The following is a 19,265-nucleotide window of genomic DNA, read 5'->3' as shown; positions in this document are numbered from 1 at the left end:
TTTACAACGGGTTCATATGCTTATATGTCTTACGTGTTTTGTAATTTGGAATGTTCTTTACAATTTTCCAAAGGACTTTTTCAGCAAAAGTGCCTAAAATATAGAAATTGAGACACTGATAGAATAATGAAAACCACCAAATATAACAATGGTTACAGTATTGGGTATAGCACAGGGGTACACACGCATTGTTTTAGGACTTCGGCTCTGAGTTCAAATCCGGCCGAATATATAATATAAATTAGAAAAATATTTTTTTTCAATTTAAATTAAATATTATCGGAGTTTTTTAGTTCTTAAAACATATTTTAAAATTAATTATTATTTGAAACATTTTTCATTAAAATTCTGTACATATATACTTTTATATTATATCATAATTTCCATTTCAACTCGTATTCGTAAAATAAAAATATATTATCAATATAATTTAAATATATAATTTCAAAAAAAAAAAAACGAATTCATATTCTCCTCTGAATTTGTTATACTGTATACAGTACTTACTGTACATACTGAGCACAAGCACACATACTGCTGTGTGTCTTTGCTAGTTAAATTCGTTTTGTAGCCCTTAACGATACGTAAAAAAATTTAAAATTTCTGTTTCAGAAAATTCTGAAAAAAATTTTTTCTTCAGATCAGGCGTATCTTTTATAGTTCCCGCACAGTGGTTTTCTGAACTAAATGTCCCTTAAAATTATATTTTTTTTCAAAAAATTTTTTCTCAAAATTTCTGTGTCAGAAAATTCTGAAAAAAATATTTTCTAAAAGTAGAGGAGACCAGCTTTCATACGGTACCTTCAGATCAGGCGTATCTTTTATAGTTCCCGCACAGTGGTTCTCTGAATATAATGTCCCTTAAAATTATATATTTTTTTCAAATTTTTTTTTCTCAAAATTTCTGTGTCAGAAAATTCTGAAAAAAATATTTTCTAAAAGTAGAGGAGACAAGCTTTCATACGGTACCTTCAGATCAGGCGTATCTTTTATAGATCCCGCACAGTGGTTCTCTGAATATAATGCCCCTTAAAATTATATATTTTTTTCAAAAAATTTTTTCTCAAAATTTCTGTGTCAGAAAATTCTGAAAAAAATATTTTCTAAAAGAAGAGGTACCTTCAGATCAGGAGTATCTTTCATAGTTCCCGCACAGTGGTTCTCTGAATATAATGTCCATTAAAATTATATATTTTTTTCAAAATTTTTTTTCTCAAAATTTCTGTGTCAGAAAATTCTGAAAAAAATATTTTCTAAAAGTAGAGGAGACCAGCTTTCATACGGTACCTTCAGATCAGGCGTATCTTTTATAGATCCCGCACAGTGGTTCTCTGAATATAATGCCCCTTAAAATTATATATTTTTTTCAAAAAATTTTTTCTCAAAATTTCTGTGTCAGAAAATTCTGAAAAAAATATTTTCTAAAAGTAGAGGAGACCAGCTTTCATAAGGTACCTTCGGATAAGGCGTATCTTTCATAGTTCCCGCACAGTGGTTCTCTGAATATAATGTCCCTTAAAATTATATATTTTTTAAAAATTTTTTTTCTCAAAATTTCTGTGTCAGAAATTTCTGAAAAAAACATTTTCTAAAAGTAGAGGAGACCAGCTTTCATACGGTACCTTCAGATCAGGCGTATCTTTTATAGATCCCGCACAGTGGTTCTCTGAATATAATGTCCCTTAAAATTATATATTTTTTTTTCAAAAAATTTTTTTTCTCAAAATTTATGTGTCATAAAATTCTGAAAAAAATATTTTCTAAAAGTAGAGGAGACCAGCTTTCATACGGTACCTTCAGATCAGGCGTATCTTTTATAGATCCCGCACAGTGGTTCTCTGAATATAATGTCCCTTAAAATTATATATTTTTTTCAAAAAATTTGTTTCTCAAAATTTCTGTGTCAGAAAATTCTGAAAAAAATATTTTCTAAAAGTAGAGGAGACCAGCTTTCATAAGGTACCTTCAGATCAGGCGTATCTTTTATAGATCCCGCACAGTGGTTCTCTGAATATAATGTCCCTTAAAATTATATATTTTTTTTCAAAAAATTTTTTCTCAAAATTTCTGTGTCAGAAAATTCTGAAAAAAATATTTTCTAAAAGTAGAGGAGACCAGCTTTCATACGGTACCTTCAGATCAGGCGTATCTTTTATAGATCCCGCACAGTGGTTCTCTGAATATAATGCCCCTTAAAATTATATATTTTTTTCAAAAATTTTTTTCTCAAAATTTCTGTGTCAGAAAATTCTGAAAAAAATATTTTCTAAAAGTAGAGGAGACCAGCTTTCATAAGGTACCTTCGGATAAGGCGTATCTTTCATAGTTCCCGCACAGTGGTTCTCGTAACATAATGTCCCTTAAAATTATATATATATATATATATATTTTTTTTTTTAATTCTTTTTCTCAAAATTTCTGTGTCAGAAAATTCTGAAAAAAATATTTTCTAAAAGTAGAGGAGACCAGCTTTCATACGGAACCTTCAGATCAGGCGTATCTTTTATAGATCCCGCACAGTGGTTCTCTGAATATAATGTCCCTTAAAATTATATATTTTTTTCAAAAATTTTTTTCTCAAAATTTCTGTGTCAGAAAATTCTGAAAAAAATATTTTCTAAAAGTAGAGGAGACCAGCTTTCATAAGGTACCTTCAGATAAGGCGTATCTTTTATAGATTCCCGCACAGTGGTTCTCTGAATATAATGTCCCTTAAAATTATATATTTTTTTCAAAAAATTTTTTCTCAAAATTTCTGTGTCAGAAAATTCTGAAAAAAATATTTTCTAAAAGTAGAGGAGACCAGCTTTCATAAGGTACCTTCGGATAAGGCGTATCTTTTATAGATCCCGCACAGTGGTTCTCTGAATATAATGCCCCTTAAAATTATATATTTTTTTCAAAAAATTTTTTCTCAAAATTTCTGTGTCAGAAAATTCTGAAAAAAATATTTTCTAAAAGTAGAGGAGACCAGCTTTCATAAGGTACCTTCGGATAAGGCGTATCTTTTATAGATCCCGCACAGTGGTTCTCTGAATATAATGTCCCTTAAAATTATATTTTTTTTTTCAAAAAATTTTTTCTCAAAATTTCTGTGTCAGAAAATTCTGAAAAAAATATTTTCTAAAAGTAGAGGAGACCAGCTTTCATAAGGTACCTTCAGATAAGGCGTATCTTTCATAGTTCCCGCACAGTGGTTCTCTGAATATAATGTCCCTTAAAATTATATATTTTTTTAAAAAAATTTTTTCTCAAAATTTCTGTGTCAGAAATTTCTGAAAAAAACATTTTCTAAAAGTAGAGGAGACCAGCTTTCATAAGGTACCTTCAAATCAGGCGTATCTTTCATAGTTCCCGCACAGTGGTTCTCTGAATATAATGTCCCTTAAAATTATATATTTTTTTCAAAATTTTTTTTCTCAAAATTTCTGTGTCAGAAAATTCTGAAAAAAATATTTTCTAAAAGTAGAGGAGACCAGCTTTCATACGGTACCTTCAGATCAGGCGTATCTTTTATAGATCCCGCACAGTGGTTCTCTGAATATAATGTCCCTTAAAATTGTATATTTTTTTTTCAAAAATTGTTTTCTCAAAATTTCTGTGTCAGAAAATTCTGAAAAAAATATTTTCTAAAAGTAGAGGAGACCAGCTTTCATAAGGTACCTTCAGGATAAGGCGTATCTTTTATAGATCCCGCACAGTGGTTCTCTGAATATAATGTCCCTTAAAATTATATATTTTTTTCAAAAAATTTTTTCTCAAAATTTCTGTGTCAGAAAATTCTGAAAAAAATATTTTCTAAAAGTAGAGGAGACCAGCTTTCATACGGTACCTTCAGATCAGGCGTATCTTTTATAGATCCCGCACAGTGGTTCTCTGAATATAATGTCCCTTAAAATTATATATTTTTTTTCAAAAATTTTTTTCTCAAAATTTCTGTGTCAGAAAATTCTGAAAAAAATATTTTCTAAAAGTAGAGGAGACAAGCTTTCATACGGTACCTTCAGATCAGGCGTATCTTTTATAGATCCCGCACAGTGGTTCTCTGAATATAATGCCCCTTAAAATTATATATTTTTTTCAAAAATTTTTTTCTCAAAATTTCTGTGTCAGAAAATTCTGAAAAAAATATTTTCTAAAAGTAGAGGAGACCAGCTTTCATAAGGTACCTTCGGATAAGGCGTATCTTTTATACTTCCCGAACAGTGGTTCTGTGAATATAATGTCCTTCAAAATTATATATATATATATATATATATATATTAACTTTTTTTCTAAAAGTTTCTGTTTCAGAAATTTATAAATAAAATATTTTCTAATAGCAAAATGAAAATATATTATGAATATAAAATAAATATATTATTTCAAAAAAAAAAAAAAAAAAAATACCGAATTCATTTTCTCCTCTGACTTTGTTATACTGCATACAGTACTTACTGTACATACTTAGCACAAGCCACATACTGCTGTGTGTCTTTGCTAGTTAAATTCGTTTTGTAGCCCTTAACGATACGTTTAAAAAAAATTCAAAATTTCTGTGTCAGAAAATTCTGAAAAAAATATTTTCTAAAAGTAGAGGAGACCAGCTTTCATAAGGTACCTTCAAATCAGGCGTATCTTTTATAGATCCCGCACAGTGGTTCTCTAAATATAATGTCCCTTAAAATTATATATTTTTTTCAAAAAATTTTTTCTCAAAATTTCTGTGTGAGAAAATTCTGAAAAAAATATTTTCTAAAAGTAGAGGAGACCAGCTTTCATAAGGTACCTTCGGATAAGGCGTATCTTTTATAGATCCCGCACAGTGGTTCTCTGAATATAATGTCCCTTAAAATTATATATTTTTTTCAAAAAATTTTTTCTCAAAATTTCTGTGTCAGAAAATTCTGAAAAAAATATTTTCTAAAAGTAGAGGAGACCAGCTTTCATAAGGTACCTTCGGATAAGGCGTATCTTTTATAGATCCCGCACAGTGGTTCTCTGAATATAATGCCCCTTAAAATTATATATTTTTTTTTTTTCAAAAAATTTTTTCTCAAAATTTCTGTGTCAGAAAATTCTGAAAAAAATATTTTCTAAAAGTAGAGGAGACCAGCTTTCATAAGGTACCTTCAAATAAGGCGTATCTTTCATAGTTCCCGCACAGTGGTTCTCTGAATATAATGTCCCTTAAAATTATATATTTTTTTCAAAAATTTTTTTCTCAAAATTTCTGTGTCAGAAAATTCTGAAAAAAATATTTTCTAAAAGTAGAGGAGACCAGCTTTCATAAGGTACCTTCAGATAAGGCGTATCTTTTATAGATTCCCGCACAGTGGTTCTCTGAATATAATGTCCCTTAAAATTATATATTTTTTTCAAAAAATTTTTTCTCAAAATTTCTGTGTCAGAAAATTTTGAAAAAAATATTTTCTAAAAGTAGAGGAGACCAGCTTTCATAAGGTACCTTCAGATCAGGCGTATCTTTTATAGATCCCGCACAGTGGTTCTCTGAATATAATGTCCCTTAAAATTATATATTTTTTTTCAAAAATTTTTTTCTCAAAATTTCTGTGTCAGAAAATTCTGAAAAAAATATTTTCTAAAAGTAGAGGAGACCAGCTTTCATACGGTACCTTCAGATCAGGCGTATCTTTTATAGATCCCGCACAGTGGTTCTCTGAATATAATGCCCCTTAAAATTATATATTTTTTTTTTCAAAAAATTTTTTCTCAAAATTTCTGTGTCAGAAAATTCTGAAAAAAATATTTTCTAAAAGTAGAGGAGACCAGCTTTCATAAGGTACCTTCAGATAAGGCGTATCTTTCATAGTTCCCGCACAGTGGTTCTCTGAATATAATGTCCCTTAAAATTATATATTTTTTTTCAAAAAATTTTTTTTCTCAAAATTTCTGTGTCAGAAAATTCTGAAAAAAATATTTTCTAAAAGTAGAGGAGACCAGCTTTCATAAGGTACCTTCAAATCAGGCGTATCTTTTATAGATCCCGCACAGTGGTTCTCTGAATATAATGTCTTTTAAAATTATATATTTTTTTCAAAAAATTTTTTCTCAAAATTTCTGTGTGAGAAAATTCTGAAAAAAATATTTTCTAAAAGTAGAGGAGACCAGCTTTCATACGGTACCTTCAGATCAGGCGTATCTTTTATAGATCCCGCACAGTGGTTCTCTGAATATAATGCCCCTTAAAATTATATATTTTTTTTCAAAAAATTTTTTCTCAAAATTTCTGTGTCAGAAAATTCTGAAAAAAATATTTTCTAAAAGTAGAGGAGACCAGCTTTCATAAGGTACCTTCGGATAAGGCGTATCTTTTATAGATCCCGCACAGTGGTTCTCTGAATATAATGTCCCTTAAAATTATATATTTTTTTTTTCAAATAATTTTTTCTCAAAATTTCTGTGTCAGAAAATTCTGAAAAAAATATTTTCTAAAAGTAGAGGAGACCAGCTTTCATAAGGTACCTTCAGATAAGGCGTATCTTTCATAGTTCCCGCACAGTGGTTCTCTGAATATAATGTCCCTTAAAATTATATTTTTTTTTTCAAAAAATTTTTTTCTCAAAATTTCTGTGTCAGAAAATTCTGAAAAAAATATTTTCTAAAAGTAGAGGAGACCAGCTTTCATAAGGTACCTTCAAATCAGGCGTATCTTTCATAGTTCCCGCACAGTGGTTCTCTGAATATAATGTCCCTTAAAATTATATATTTTTTTCAAAATTTTTTTTCTCAAAATTTCTGTGTCAGAAATTTCTGAAAAAAACATTTTCTAAAAGTAGAGGAGACCAGCTTTCATACGGTACCTTCAGATCAGGCGTATCTTTTATAGATCCCGCACAGTGGTTCTCTGAATATAATGCCCCTTAAAATTATATTTTTTTTTTCAAAAAATTTTTTCTCAAAATTTCTGTGTCAGAAAATTCTGAAAAAAATATTTTCTAAAAGTAGAGGAGACCAGCTTTCATAAGGTACCTTCAAATCAGGCGTATCTTTTATAGATCCCGCACAGTGGTTCTCTGAATATAATGTCCCTTAAAATTATATTTTTTTTTCAAAAATTTTTTTCTCAAAATTTCTGTGTCAGAAAATTCTGAAAAAAATATTTTCTAAAAATAGAGGAGACAAGCTTTCATACGGTACCTTCAGATCAGGCGTATCTTTTATAGATCCCGCACAGTGGGTTAAAACATATATTGTTTTTTTCTCTTTATTTTTGACAATATTATTTGTTTTTTACAAATTTTTTTATCATAATACATCATAACTCATATTCACAAAATGAAAATATATTCTGAATATAATTTAAATATATATAATTTCGTAATAAATCAGAATTTATTTTCCGTGAATTCTGTTATACCGTATTACAAAACTGTTATACTGAACACAACCACACATACTGGTTTGTGTCTTTGCTAGTTAAAAACGAATTTAGTTCTCTTCGTAGAAAAAACATCGAAATGTCAATTTTATTAATAAATTTAGATTTAAAAAATATTTTTGGACGCCGACATAGACGTAGATTTTTTAAAAATATTTATTTAAAAAATCCACGTCTTGTGGGTGGGTCCTTGGAAAAAATATTCTTTAAAAAATCCACGACTTGTGGGTCCTTGGAAAAAATATTCTTTAAAAAATCCACGCCTTGTGGGTCCTTGGAAATAATATTCTTTAGAGACCTAACACGCCTTGTGGGTCCTTGGAAAAAATATTCTTTAGAGACCTAACACGCCTTGTGGGTCCTTGGAAAAAATATTCTTTAGAGACCTTACACGCCTTGTGGGTCCTTGGAAAAAATATTCTTTAGAGACCTTACACGCCTTGTGGGTCCTTGGAAAAATGATCTTTAGAGGCCTTACACGCCTTGTGGGTCCTTGGAAAAATGATCTTTAGAGGCCTTACACGCCTTGTGGGTCATTGGGAAAAAATATTCTTTAGAGACCTTACACGCCTTGTGGGTCCTTGGAAAAAATATTCTTTAGAGACCTTACACGCCTTGTGGGTCCTTGGAAAAAATATTCTTTAGAGACCTTATACGCCTTGTGGGTCCTTGGGAAAAAATATTCTTTAGAGACCTTACACGCCTTGTGGGTCCTTGGAAAAAAATATTCTTTAAAAAATCCACGCCTTGTGGGTCCTTGGAAAAAATATTCTTTAAAAAATCCACGCCTTGTGGGTCCTTGGAAAAAATATTCTTTAAAAAATCCACGCCTTGTGGGTCCTTGGAAAATATATTCATTAAAATATCCACGCCTTGTGGGTCCTTGGAAAAATATTCTTTAAAAAAATCCACGCCTTGTTGGTCCTTGGAAAAAAATATTCTTTAAAAAATCCACGCCTTGTGGGTCCTTGGAAAAAAATATTCTTTAAAAAATCCACGCCTTGTTGGTCCTTGGAAAAAAATATTCTTTAAAAAATCCACGCCTTGTGGGTCCTTGGAAAACAATATTCTTTAAAAAATCCACGCCTTGTGGGTCCTTGGAAAAAAATATTCTTTAAAAAATCCACGCCTTGTGGGTCCTTGGAAAAAAATATTCTTTAAAAAATCCACGCTTTGTGGGTCCTTGGAAAAAATATTCTTTAAAAAAATCCACGCCTTATGGGTCCTTGGAAAAAATATTCTTTAAAAAATCCACGCCTTGTGGGTCCTTGGAAAAAATATGCTTTGAAAAATCCACGCCTTCTGGGTCCTTGGAAAAAATATTCTTTAAAAAATCCACGCCTTGTGGGTCCTTGGAAAAAATATTCTTTAAAAAATCCACGCCTTGTGGGTCCTTGGAAAAAATATTCTTTAAAAAATCCACGCCTTGTGGGTCCTTGGAAAAAATATTCTTTAAAAAATCCACGCCTTGTGGGTCCTTGGAAAAAATATTCTTTAAAAAATCCTTGCCTATGGAAAGCCTAAATATTTTTTAAAAAATCGAAGCGAAATTGACACTTATGAATATTTTTTGAAAAGTAATGTCCTTATATGTAATAAATTCCGGAAATAGTTCGCTGCCAGCCATAGTCTCGAATATATTATCTCGATATAAAATTTGTAAAACCACAACTATTAATTATGTCAATGAAAATAAAAAAAAAATAAAAATGTGAATGTCATCAAAATGTTACGGTGTTTGTGTGTGGGAAGGATACAATGTAAGTGGAAAGATAATCTCCATCTCTCCCATTATTTCCCAGAAATATGCAAATGAGTTGATTTATCCCAATAATTAGGTGTTGACTATCCAAGACAAGAAATCCCTCAATTCATTTGTCCTTTATGATATGGTGGTGGTGGCAGTCATTTAAATGAACCTTTTTCGTCTTCTCCATTCTACCCCATCCCATGTCAGTAACAAAAACTCTTCTTCACATTTGGTCATGAGAATTTTTTTATTCATTCCCATATTTTTTTGATTGTTATTGTTATAGTTTAGTGTGTGCGACCTGCTGGCCATAACCCAAGCAACACTGTAATAAATGTCAGACTGACAAGAGACTGACTGAGCAACAGGATGTCCGTTTATTTTAATATTCGTATTTTTTTTTTTTTTTGTGAATTTCCATTTTTGTGTCTCTCCTTCCATGTCTAGCCATTTGTTGTTGGAATGCCTCCTCCTTCATTGTCTCTCTGGCATCGCGAGGAGACAACATGACCGCTGTTGTCACTACCCTAATTGGCACTGACATTTAAATGTCCGGCTTGTTGGATTGTTGTCCATGCTGATGTGAATTTTTGATAAGAGAACATCACAGAAGAAGGCAACCCCACCTCTACCATGTAATAATAACACCAAAAATCCGTTTAATGGTCTATCCAGCAGTTTTATTGTAGGCATGGTATCGAGAGGGTTGGCAGAGATAACCTACACTTATTTTGTAAATGTGGAAAAGGGTTTATTTAAAAATATTTGTCCTTAAAAAATATTTTCGGAAAAAGAAATATTTTTTAGGGTCCCTCTACAAGGCGTGGATTTTTTAAAAAATATTTTTAGGGTCCCTCTACAAGGCGTGGATTTTTTTTTAAAGAAATATTTTTTAGGGCCCCTGCACAAGGCGTGGATTTTTTAAAGAAATATTTTTTTGGGTCCCTCTAAATGGCGTGGATTTTTTAAAAAATATTTTTAGGGTCCCTTCACAAGGCGTGGATTTTTTAAAAAAATATTTTTAGGGTCCCTCCACAAGGCGTGGATTTTTTAAAAAAATATTTTTAGGTTCCCTCCACAAGGCGTGGATTTTATAAAAAAATATTTTTAGTGTCCCTCCACAAGGCGTGGATTTTATAAAAAAATTAGGGTTCCACGGCGTGGATTTTTTTAAAAATATTTTTAGGGTCCCTCTACAAGGCGTGGATTTTTTAAAAAATATTCTTAGGGTCTCTTTACAAGGCGTGGATTTTTTAAAAAATATTTTTAGGGTCCCTCTACAAGGCGTGGATTTTTTTAAAAATATTTTTAGGGTCCCTCTACAAGGCGTGGATTTTTTTAAAAATATTTTTAGGGTCCCTCTACAAGGCGTGGATTTTTTAAAAAATATTTTTAGGGTCCCTCTACAAGGCGTGGATTTTTTAAAAAATATTTTTAGGGTCCCTCTACAAGGCGTGGATTTTTTAAAAAAATATTTTTAGGGTCCCTCTACAAGGCGTGGATTTTTTAAAAAAATATTTTTAGGGTCCCTCTACAAGGCGTGGATTTTTTAAAAAAATATTTTTAGGGTCCCTCTACAAGGCGTGGATTTTTTAAAAAAATATTTTTAGGGTCCCTCTACAAGGCGTGGATTTTTGAAAGAATATTTTTAGGGTCCCTCTACAAGGCGTGGATTTTTGAAAAAAAAATTTTACTGTCCCTCTACAAGGCGTGGATTTTTTAAAAAAATATTTTTAGGGTCCCTCTACAAGGCGTGGATTTTTTAAAAAAATATTTTTAGGGTCCCTCTACAAGGCGTGGATTTTTTAAAAAAATATTTTTAGGTTCCCTCTACAAAGCGTGGATTTTAAAAAAAAAATATTTTTAGGTTCCCTCCACAAGGCGTGGATATTTTAAAAAAATATTTTTATGGTCCCTCCACAAGGCGTGGCTTTTTTAAAAAATATTTTTACTGTCCCTCTACAAGGCGTGGATTTTTTAAAAAATATTTTTACTGTCCCTCTACAAGGCGTGGATTTTTTTAAAAAATATTTTTAGGGTACCTCTACAAGGCGTGGATTTTTTAAAAAATATTTTTAAGGTCCATTAAAAAAAATATTTTTAAGGTCCATCTACAAGGCGTGGATTTTTTAAAAAATATTTTTAAGGTCCATCTACAAGGCGTGGATTTTTTAAAAAATATTTTTAAGGTCCATCTACAAGGCGTGGATTTTTTAAAAAATATTTTTAAGGTCCCTCTACAAGGCGTGGATTTTTGAAAAAAAATTTTTACTGTCCCTCTACAAGGCGTGGATTTTTTAAAAAAATATTTTTAGGGTCCCTCTACAAGGCGTGGATTTTTTAAAAAAATATTTTTAGGGTCCCTCTACAAGGCGTGGATTTTTTAAAAAAATATTTTTAGGTTCCCTCTACAAAGCGTGGATTTAAAAAAAATATTTTTAGGTTCCCTCTACAAAGCGTGGATTTAAAAAAAATATTTTTAGGTTCCCTCCACAAGGCGTGGATATTTTAAAAAAATATTTTTATGGTCCCTCCACAAGGCGTGGCTTTTTTAAAAAATATTTTTACTGTCCCTCTACAAGGCGTGGATTTTTTAAAAAATATTTTTACTGTCCCTCTACAAGGCGTGGATTTTTTAACAAATATTTTTAGGGTCCCTCTACAAGGCGTGGATTTTTTAACAAATATTTTTAGGGTCCCTCTACAAGGCGTGGATTTTTTAAAAAATATTTTTAGGGTCCCTCTACAAGAGTGGTGGATTTTTTAAAAAATATTTTTAGGGTCCCTCTACAAGAGTGGTGGATTTTTTAAAAAATATTTTTAGGGTCCCTCTACAAGAGTGGTGGATTTTTTAAAAAATATTTTTAGGGTCCCTCTACAAGAGTGGTGGATTTTTTAAAAAATATTTTTAGGGTTTGCCTCCTGTAATTGTTTCTGAATTCTACATTTCTTTAAAATCCCTGAATTTTTCCTCAACTAATCCCTTATCACAACACCTCCATGTCATGACCCAGAAAAATGACAGAAGAAAGAAAATTTCCCCTCACAAATATGACAAGAATTAAGAAATATTTAAATTTTGTAAAAAACATTAGTAACGCCTATCACATCAAAACAAAAAAAAATCGAAAGAAAAAAATTACAAAACCCCCAAAAATTAGGTTAGGCCCTTTTTCCAATCAGCCAGGCAGTCAGTCATCGTTCAGCTGAAAACAAAGAACAACAACAAGAAACATTCCACAATGAGGAAACCTCATTTCATCTGTCAATTATGAAGAAAGAGCGAAAAAAACAGACCTCAGACATACCAACGACCACCGCCACAAAAAATTGGTAACGTCTTATCACGACACAAGGTGAGTAAGTGATAAAGTAAAGATTTAATGAAGACGAGGAAAAGAAAAGGAAAGGGAAAAACATCCAACAACAGAATGGAACTTCATTTAGGTTGCTGGGATTTATGTTTTGGAGGGAAGCAGGCCATGGGCCATAGCTGTTCGTTCTGTCTCCCCATATAACTGTTGTTGTCAGTGGACGTCAGTCGTCGCCGTCTTCTTATTTTTTCCAGCGAAAAAAATAAGGGAACTATCATCGACGACGTGTGTGTTATTTTGCGTGTGACTCATTAATCACTAAAGTGGTCGGATGGTGGACGGATAGATAGTTGCCGTTGTTGTCTGCCACTGTCTTTGTTTTTGCTTTTTTTTAGAAATACAATTTCCAATAATTGATCACATCTTCTCATCGGATACACTCAGCCAACAACTACAAAATAACATTTATTGCCATATAAAAAACCGATCAGTCGTCCATTTGTGTTTTTTAGGACGGTGGGATAACTTGGTCATTGGTCAACCAAGCGAATGTAACATAAAGTGGTTGAGGGTGGGGAATAAATATCTCGTGGAATAACAACAATAGCAACGACACAACAACAACAAGTAACACGATTCCCTGCTGTGTTTGGTAAACAATGATATATGCGGCACTTTTCTTCTTCTGCCATACATTCCGTTGTCCAGTCCCAACCAGCCAGCTACTGCTGCTTTGTCCAATTCACCTTCGATCCAACTTAAGAAGGTCGAATTAAAAGTTTTTTTTTTTCTAAAATATTTCAAATGGAAAGTGGTGTGAAGTAACAGCGTTGATTTTTTTAATAATTTTTGAGACCATTCATAGGTGTGGATTTTTGGGGCTTTGTGCAGCCCCAAGAGTTAGGGCTTAAAGGTGGTCCTAGACCCACCTTTAAGTATACCGATCGTCATATCTCGACTATCTGAGTCGATCTAGACATGTGTGTCCATCCGTCCGTCTGTCCTTTATAATTTGTAAACACGATACAGGTTATGGACCAATCTTCACGGAATTTTGCATGTAGGATGGGTTCTGCCCACTGAAGATCGGTTAATATTAAGAGGATGAAATGGACCAAATACTTTATTTTTGTCGCTTTTTTTGGTCGCTCCCGGACCGTAATTATGACCCAAACATCTCGAATTTACGTGGAGATGGGGATCGGACCAAAGAATAATCATATTTGTTTTGATAAAGATCGGTCAATATTTAGCGGGTCGAATGGCTTTTGTGTGAAAAATGACAAAATTTGTATTCTATGGCGTATATATTTACTCCTGAAGGACACAGACCCGAGAATTTAATAGCATGTCCAAGAGGAGTGGTTGACCTTTAAATTGATACCAATTATATTGTCGTAGGTACTCGGATGCGGGAGTTACACTTAAATATTTACAGGTGCTCACGTATTCATATATTATTTAGTAACTTATTACCACACTGTAGGGCAGAAATATAGCGCTGATCGCTTTGAAATGTTCCATGAGGTTCCAGTTATGGTCAAGGACAACGCCTAAAATGTTAGATGATGATCAGATAATAATTTTTCGGATGAAGTGGACCGAAAAGTTAATTATTTGTACTTTTCCAGTCGAAAGCCGAACATCACAACACAACCCACGTTGAAGGGAATCTGGACAAGATATTAGAGGGGCTGTACTGATTATTAGTAACATTTGCTGACCTCTAGCCAGTCAAAAGTGTGCAAATATCGCGAAATATTGCCCAATCTCACAATATAGAATCACAGAAAGTTATATTCTCATGGAAGTTGTGTAGGGTATGATATGGTCGGCCCCGTCCGACAATACTGCTCGGGTCACTGGTTTTTAAATTAATTTTAGGACCATCCCCAGGCATGGATTTTTTTAAAAATTATTTTTTGAGACCATCCTTAGGTGTGGATTCTTATACCCTTCACCACACTTTGTTCATATGTTTGTAACAGGCAATAGGAATCGAGATAGACCCATGGTTCCTTTTGAGAATATGCATAGAATCACTTTCTGAGTGAGATTTATGCATGTCCGTCCGCCCGCTGTTGATGTTAAATTGTAAATAAAGTACAGGTCGCACTTATAATCCGATTTAGATGCAAATTGGCACAGCTCATTTATTTGGACAAAGAACAAACCCTATTGGGAAAAATCGGTTCAGATTTAGATATAGCTCCCATATATATTTTCGTCCGATTTAAGGTAAATGGTGCAGCAAAGTCCTTATATATCTCTCGATTTGCACGAAATTTTGCACAGTATACTGAATTAAGCCTAGAAAGACGTGTGTTGAATTTCGTGAAAATCGGTTCAGATTTATATATAGCTCCCATATATATTTTCGTCCGATTTAGTGCAAATGGTGCACCAAAGATCCTATATATCTTTCGCTTTGCACGAAATTTGGCACAGCGTACTTAATTAAGAGTACAATGATGTGTGTTAAGTTTCGTGAGAATCAATTCATATTTAGATATAGCTCCCATGTATATTTTCGTCCGATTTAGTGCAAATGGTGCACCAAAGATCCTATATATCTTTCGCTTTGCACGAAATTTGGCACAGCGTACTTAATTAAGAGTACAATGATGTGTGTTAAGTTTCGTGAGAATCAATTCATATTTAGATATAGCTCCCATGTATATTTTCGTCCGATTTAATGTAAATGTTGGTCCAAAGTCCTATATATCTTTCGATTTGCACAAAATTTGGCACAGCGTACTGAATTTGTTCTACAATGATGTTTGTTAAGTTTCCTGAAAATCGGTGCAGATTTAGATATAGCTCACATATATATTTTCGTCCGATTTAATCTAAATGGTGTACAAATCTCCCTATATATCTTTCGATTTGCACAAAAATTGGCATAGCGTAATGAATTAGGTGTAGACTGATGTGTGCCAGGTTTCCTGAAAATCGATCCAGATTTATTTCATGTTAATCGTCCTTCAATGTCTGTTAGGATTCATCTGTTGAATATACCCAAAGTGGTGAAGGGTATCATATAGTTATTATTCTTTGAAACCATCCTCATCATCCTTAGGCGTGGATTTCTTAAAAATTATTCTTTGAAGCCATCCTCATCATCCTTTGGCGTGGATTTTTTTAAAAATTATTCTTTGAGACCATCCTCAGGCGTAGTCTCAAAATATAAAAAATATATATTTATAAACCCTTTACATGTCGTGGATTTAAAAAAAAATATTTTTAAAGTCTTTGCAAGGCGTAGATTTAAAAAAAAATTGGAAGCTCTTTACAAGGCGTAGATTAAAAAAAAAATATTTTAAGGCCCTTTACAAGGCGTAGATTTTTAAAAAATATTTTAAGGCCGTTTACAAGGCGTAGATTTTTAAAAAAATATTTTAAGGCCCTTTACAAGGCGTAGATTTTTAAAAAATATTTTAAGGCCCTTTACAAGGCGTAGATTTTTAAAAAAATATTTTTGAGGGTCAAAAGAAGGCGTAGATTTTTAAAAAAATATTTTAAGGCCCTTTACAAGGCGTAGATTTTTAAAAAAATATTTTAAGGCCCTTTACAAGGCGTAGATTTTTAAAAAAATATTTTAAGGCGTAGATTTTTAAAAAAAATATTTTAAGGCGTAGATTTTTAAAAGGATTTTTTAAATTTATTTTTAGAGGCCCTCTACAAAGCGTAGAGTTTTAAAAGAATTTTTTTTTAAATTTATTTTTAGAGGCCCTCTACAAAGCGTAGAGTTTTAAAAGAATTTTTTTTTAAATTTATTTTTAAGGCCCTCTACAAAGCGTAAAAATTATTTTGAGAAAATCCTTAAGCTTGGATTTTTTAATTTTTTTGAGACAATCCATAGGCGTGGATTTTTAAAAATTTTTTTTTGGAGTCTTAATTTTTTATCTATTTAATTTCACCACTCAACCCACTGTACATAATTACTCCTTTCTTTATTAGCTTTGTGTTTTTCACTTAAGCGGATAATTAACAAAATTTTTTTAATGGAATAGTTGTTGTTATTGTTATTTTATAGCCAACCACATTAACGTTGTTATAGTTTTGTTTCAATTTTATTTGAACATAAAAAAAAACATTTTTGATTAATTTCTATTTTTTCAACTTGACATTCAATTCGATTCGCTTGCGGCAAAAGACATTGGAAAGAAAAATGTCGTTCTTTTTTTCAACGTCATTCACTCTCACAGCTATGGTCAAGGTAATTTATTATTAAATACGATGCAGTGAAATGAATGCTTGTAGCCCGTGGGGGTATGAAGGGAAGAGAGTGGGAAAAGGTTAGTAGTCTTCTACTTTGATAATAAGTTTTCTTTGAATACGAAATTAGTTCACAAAGAACAACTTCTATGGGTTGTAATTAAATTTTCCTTCGAAAGCAATATTTTATAAAAGCTGGGACTATAATTTTTATAAAAAAATATTGCTATAATAGCACAATGCAAGGCCATAATTTAATGTCGTCGAATTTGGCAAATTTTCACAGTCTGCCTACGAAAAACAAAGAAGGATTTTTGTTAACAACCTTGTCATGGTCATTTGCATTTTTTAATTTCTAGAGAATATTATGTTCGCATAACTAGGGATAAATTCTTGGAATTTATTTTCGATTCTATTCGTGGTGGATGGCCTTGGATGGCCTTAGAAAAAATATTCTTTAAAAAATCCACGCCTTGGATGGCCTTAGAAAAAATATTCTTTAAAAAATCCACGCCTTGGATGGCCTTAGAAAAAATATTCTTTAAAAAATCCACGCCTTGGATGGCCTTAGAAAAAATATTCTTTAAAAAATCCACGCCTTGGATGGCCTTAGAAAAAATATTCTTTAAAAAATCCACGCCTTGGATGGCCTTAGAAAAAATATTCTTTAAAAAATCCACGCCTTGGATGGCCTTAGAAAAAATATTCTTTAAAAAATCCACGCCTTGGATGGCCTTAGAAAAAATATTGCTTAAAAAATCCACGCCTTTGACGGCCTAAGTAAAAATATTGTTTAAAAAATCCAAGCCTTGGATGGCCTTAGAAAAAATATTCTTTAAAAAATCCACGCCTTGGATGGCCTTAGAAAAAATATTCTTTAAAAAATCCAAGCCTTGGATGGCCTTAGAAAAAATATTCTTTAAAAAATCCAAGCCTTGGATGGCCTTAGAAAAAATATTCTTTAAAAAATCCACGCCTTGGATGGCCTTAGAAAAAATATTCTTTAAAAAATCCACGCTTGGGTGGCCTTCGAAAAAGTATTTTTAAAAAATCCATGCTTAGGTTGTATTAGATTTTTGTTTTTAAATCCACGCCTTGTATGGTTGTGTATTTTTTTTTTTAAATCCACAAGTTTTCGAGGTTCCCAATTCCTTAATTTTAAAAATCTTTTCCTTCCATGACACTTCATAATTTTTACATTCACAATATTCAATATTTAGCCCATATTTAGGTCTTCGTTTTTCATTTCACTTCTCTTAAACCCAAAAATTTCAAAATAAAAAATATATAATTTCAATTAAAAACATTTTAATGTCAGTCACGCCGTCGCAATCCAACAACGAAGAAAAAATTAAGCAAACCCAAAAAATTACCTCACTTCGTCATTCTCAAATTACTCGAAATGAAATTTGTTTACAAAACTCAATAATTTTTCACTTTTTTCGGTACAACATTGCCGTTGTGTGTCGTGGTCATCATCATCAACAATTTCAATACACATTTCATGCAATTTTTCTTCCCTGTCCGATCTTCGTTGACCAGTGGTCTCCGTCCATGATAACCATAAAAACGTGTTAACTTCCAAGTCCAACTTGAAAATTTGTTTAGTTTTTTGTACAACATAAGCTCCGGATAATATCGTCATTTGCGGGGCACAAAATTATCAACGCCATCGTCGTCATCTTTGCTGTGGCCGGGCTGTTGTGGCGGTGGTGGTTACTCCAGTGATTGGTTGGTCCAAACTACTGTGATTTTTTTGGTCGCACATAATCGCATTTTATTTAGGTTTAGTTGTTGTTTTCGAAATGAAATTAAAGTGTTTTCTTTTAAATTGAAATTGAAAGGAAGTGAAAGTCAATTAATGTTACATTAATCAGACATGCGAACGAACAGACCGGCTGGGTAGTCTGCAAAAGACCTATATACCCACTAAAAACGCGCAGAAAGTGAAGGAGAATGTCACGGATTATAAGCTGTCGATACATTTGGAATGTAAAATATGTATTCTTAATGCTAAGACATTTGGAGGAAGATCATGTTTCAAGCCTTTAGAGGCTGAAGATCTCAGAGACCCTTCAAAAATATTCTTTTAAAAATCCACGCCTTGTAGAGAACCTCAAAAAATATTCTTTTAAAAATCCACGCCTTGTAGAGAACCTCAAGAAATATTCTTTTAAAAATCCACGCCTTGTAGAGAACCTCAATAAATATTCTTTTAAAAATCCACGCCTTGTAGAGGCTCTTCAAAAATATTCTTTTAAAAATCCACGCCTTGTAGAGGCTCTTCAAAAATATTCTTTTAAAAATCCTCGCCTTGTAGAGGCTCTTCAAAAATATTCTTTTAAAAATCCACGCCTTGTAGAGGCTCTTTAAAAATATTCTCTTAAAAATCCACGCCTTGTAGAGGCTCTTTAAAAATATTCTCTTAAAAATCCACGCCTTGTAGAGGCTCTTCAAAAATATTCTTTTAAAAATCCACGCCTTGTAGAGGCTCTTCAAAAATATTTTTTTTTAAAAATCCACGCCTTGTAGAGGCTCTTCAAAAAATATTCTTTTAAAAATCCACGCCTTGTAGAGGCTCTTCAAAAATATTCTTTTAAAA

Source organism: Musca vetustissima, unplaced genomic scaffold, assembly GCF_032173495.1.
Source record: "Musca vetustissima isolate MV318-11 ecotype Yass unplaced genomic scaffold, APGP_CSIRO_Mvet_v1 utg8408, whole genome shotgun sequence".
Lineage (NCBI taxonomy): Eukaryota > Metazoa > Arthropoda > Insecta > Diptera > Muscidae > Musca > Musca vetustissima.
This window is presented reverse-complemented; position numbering follows the sequence as displayed.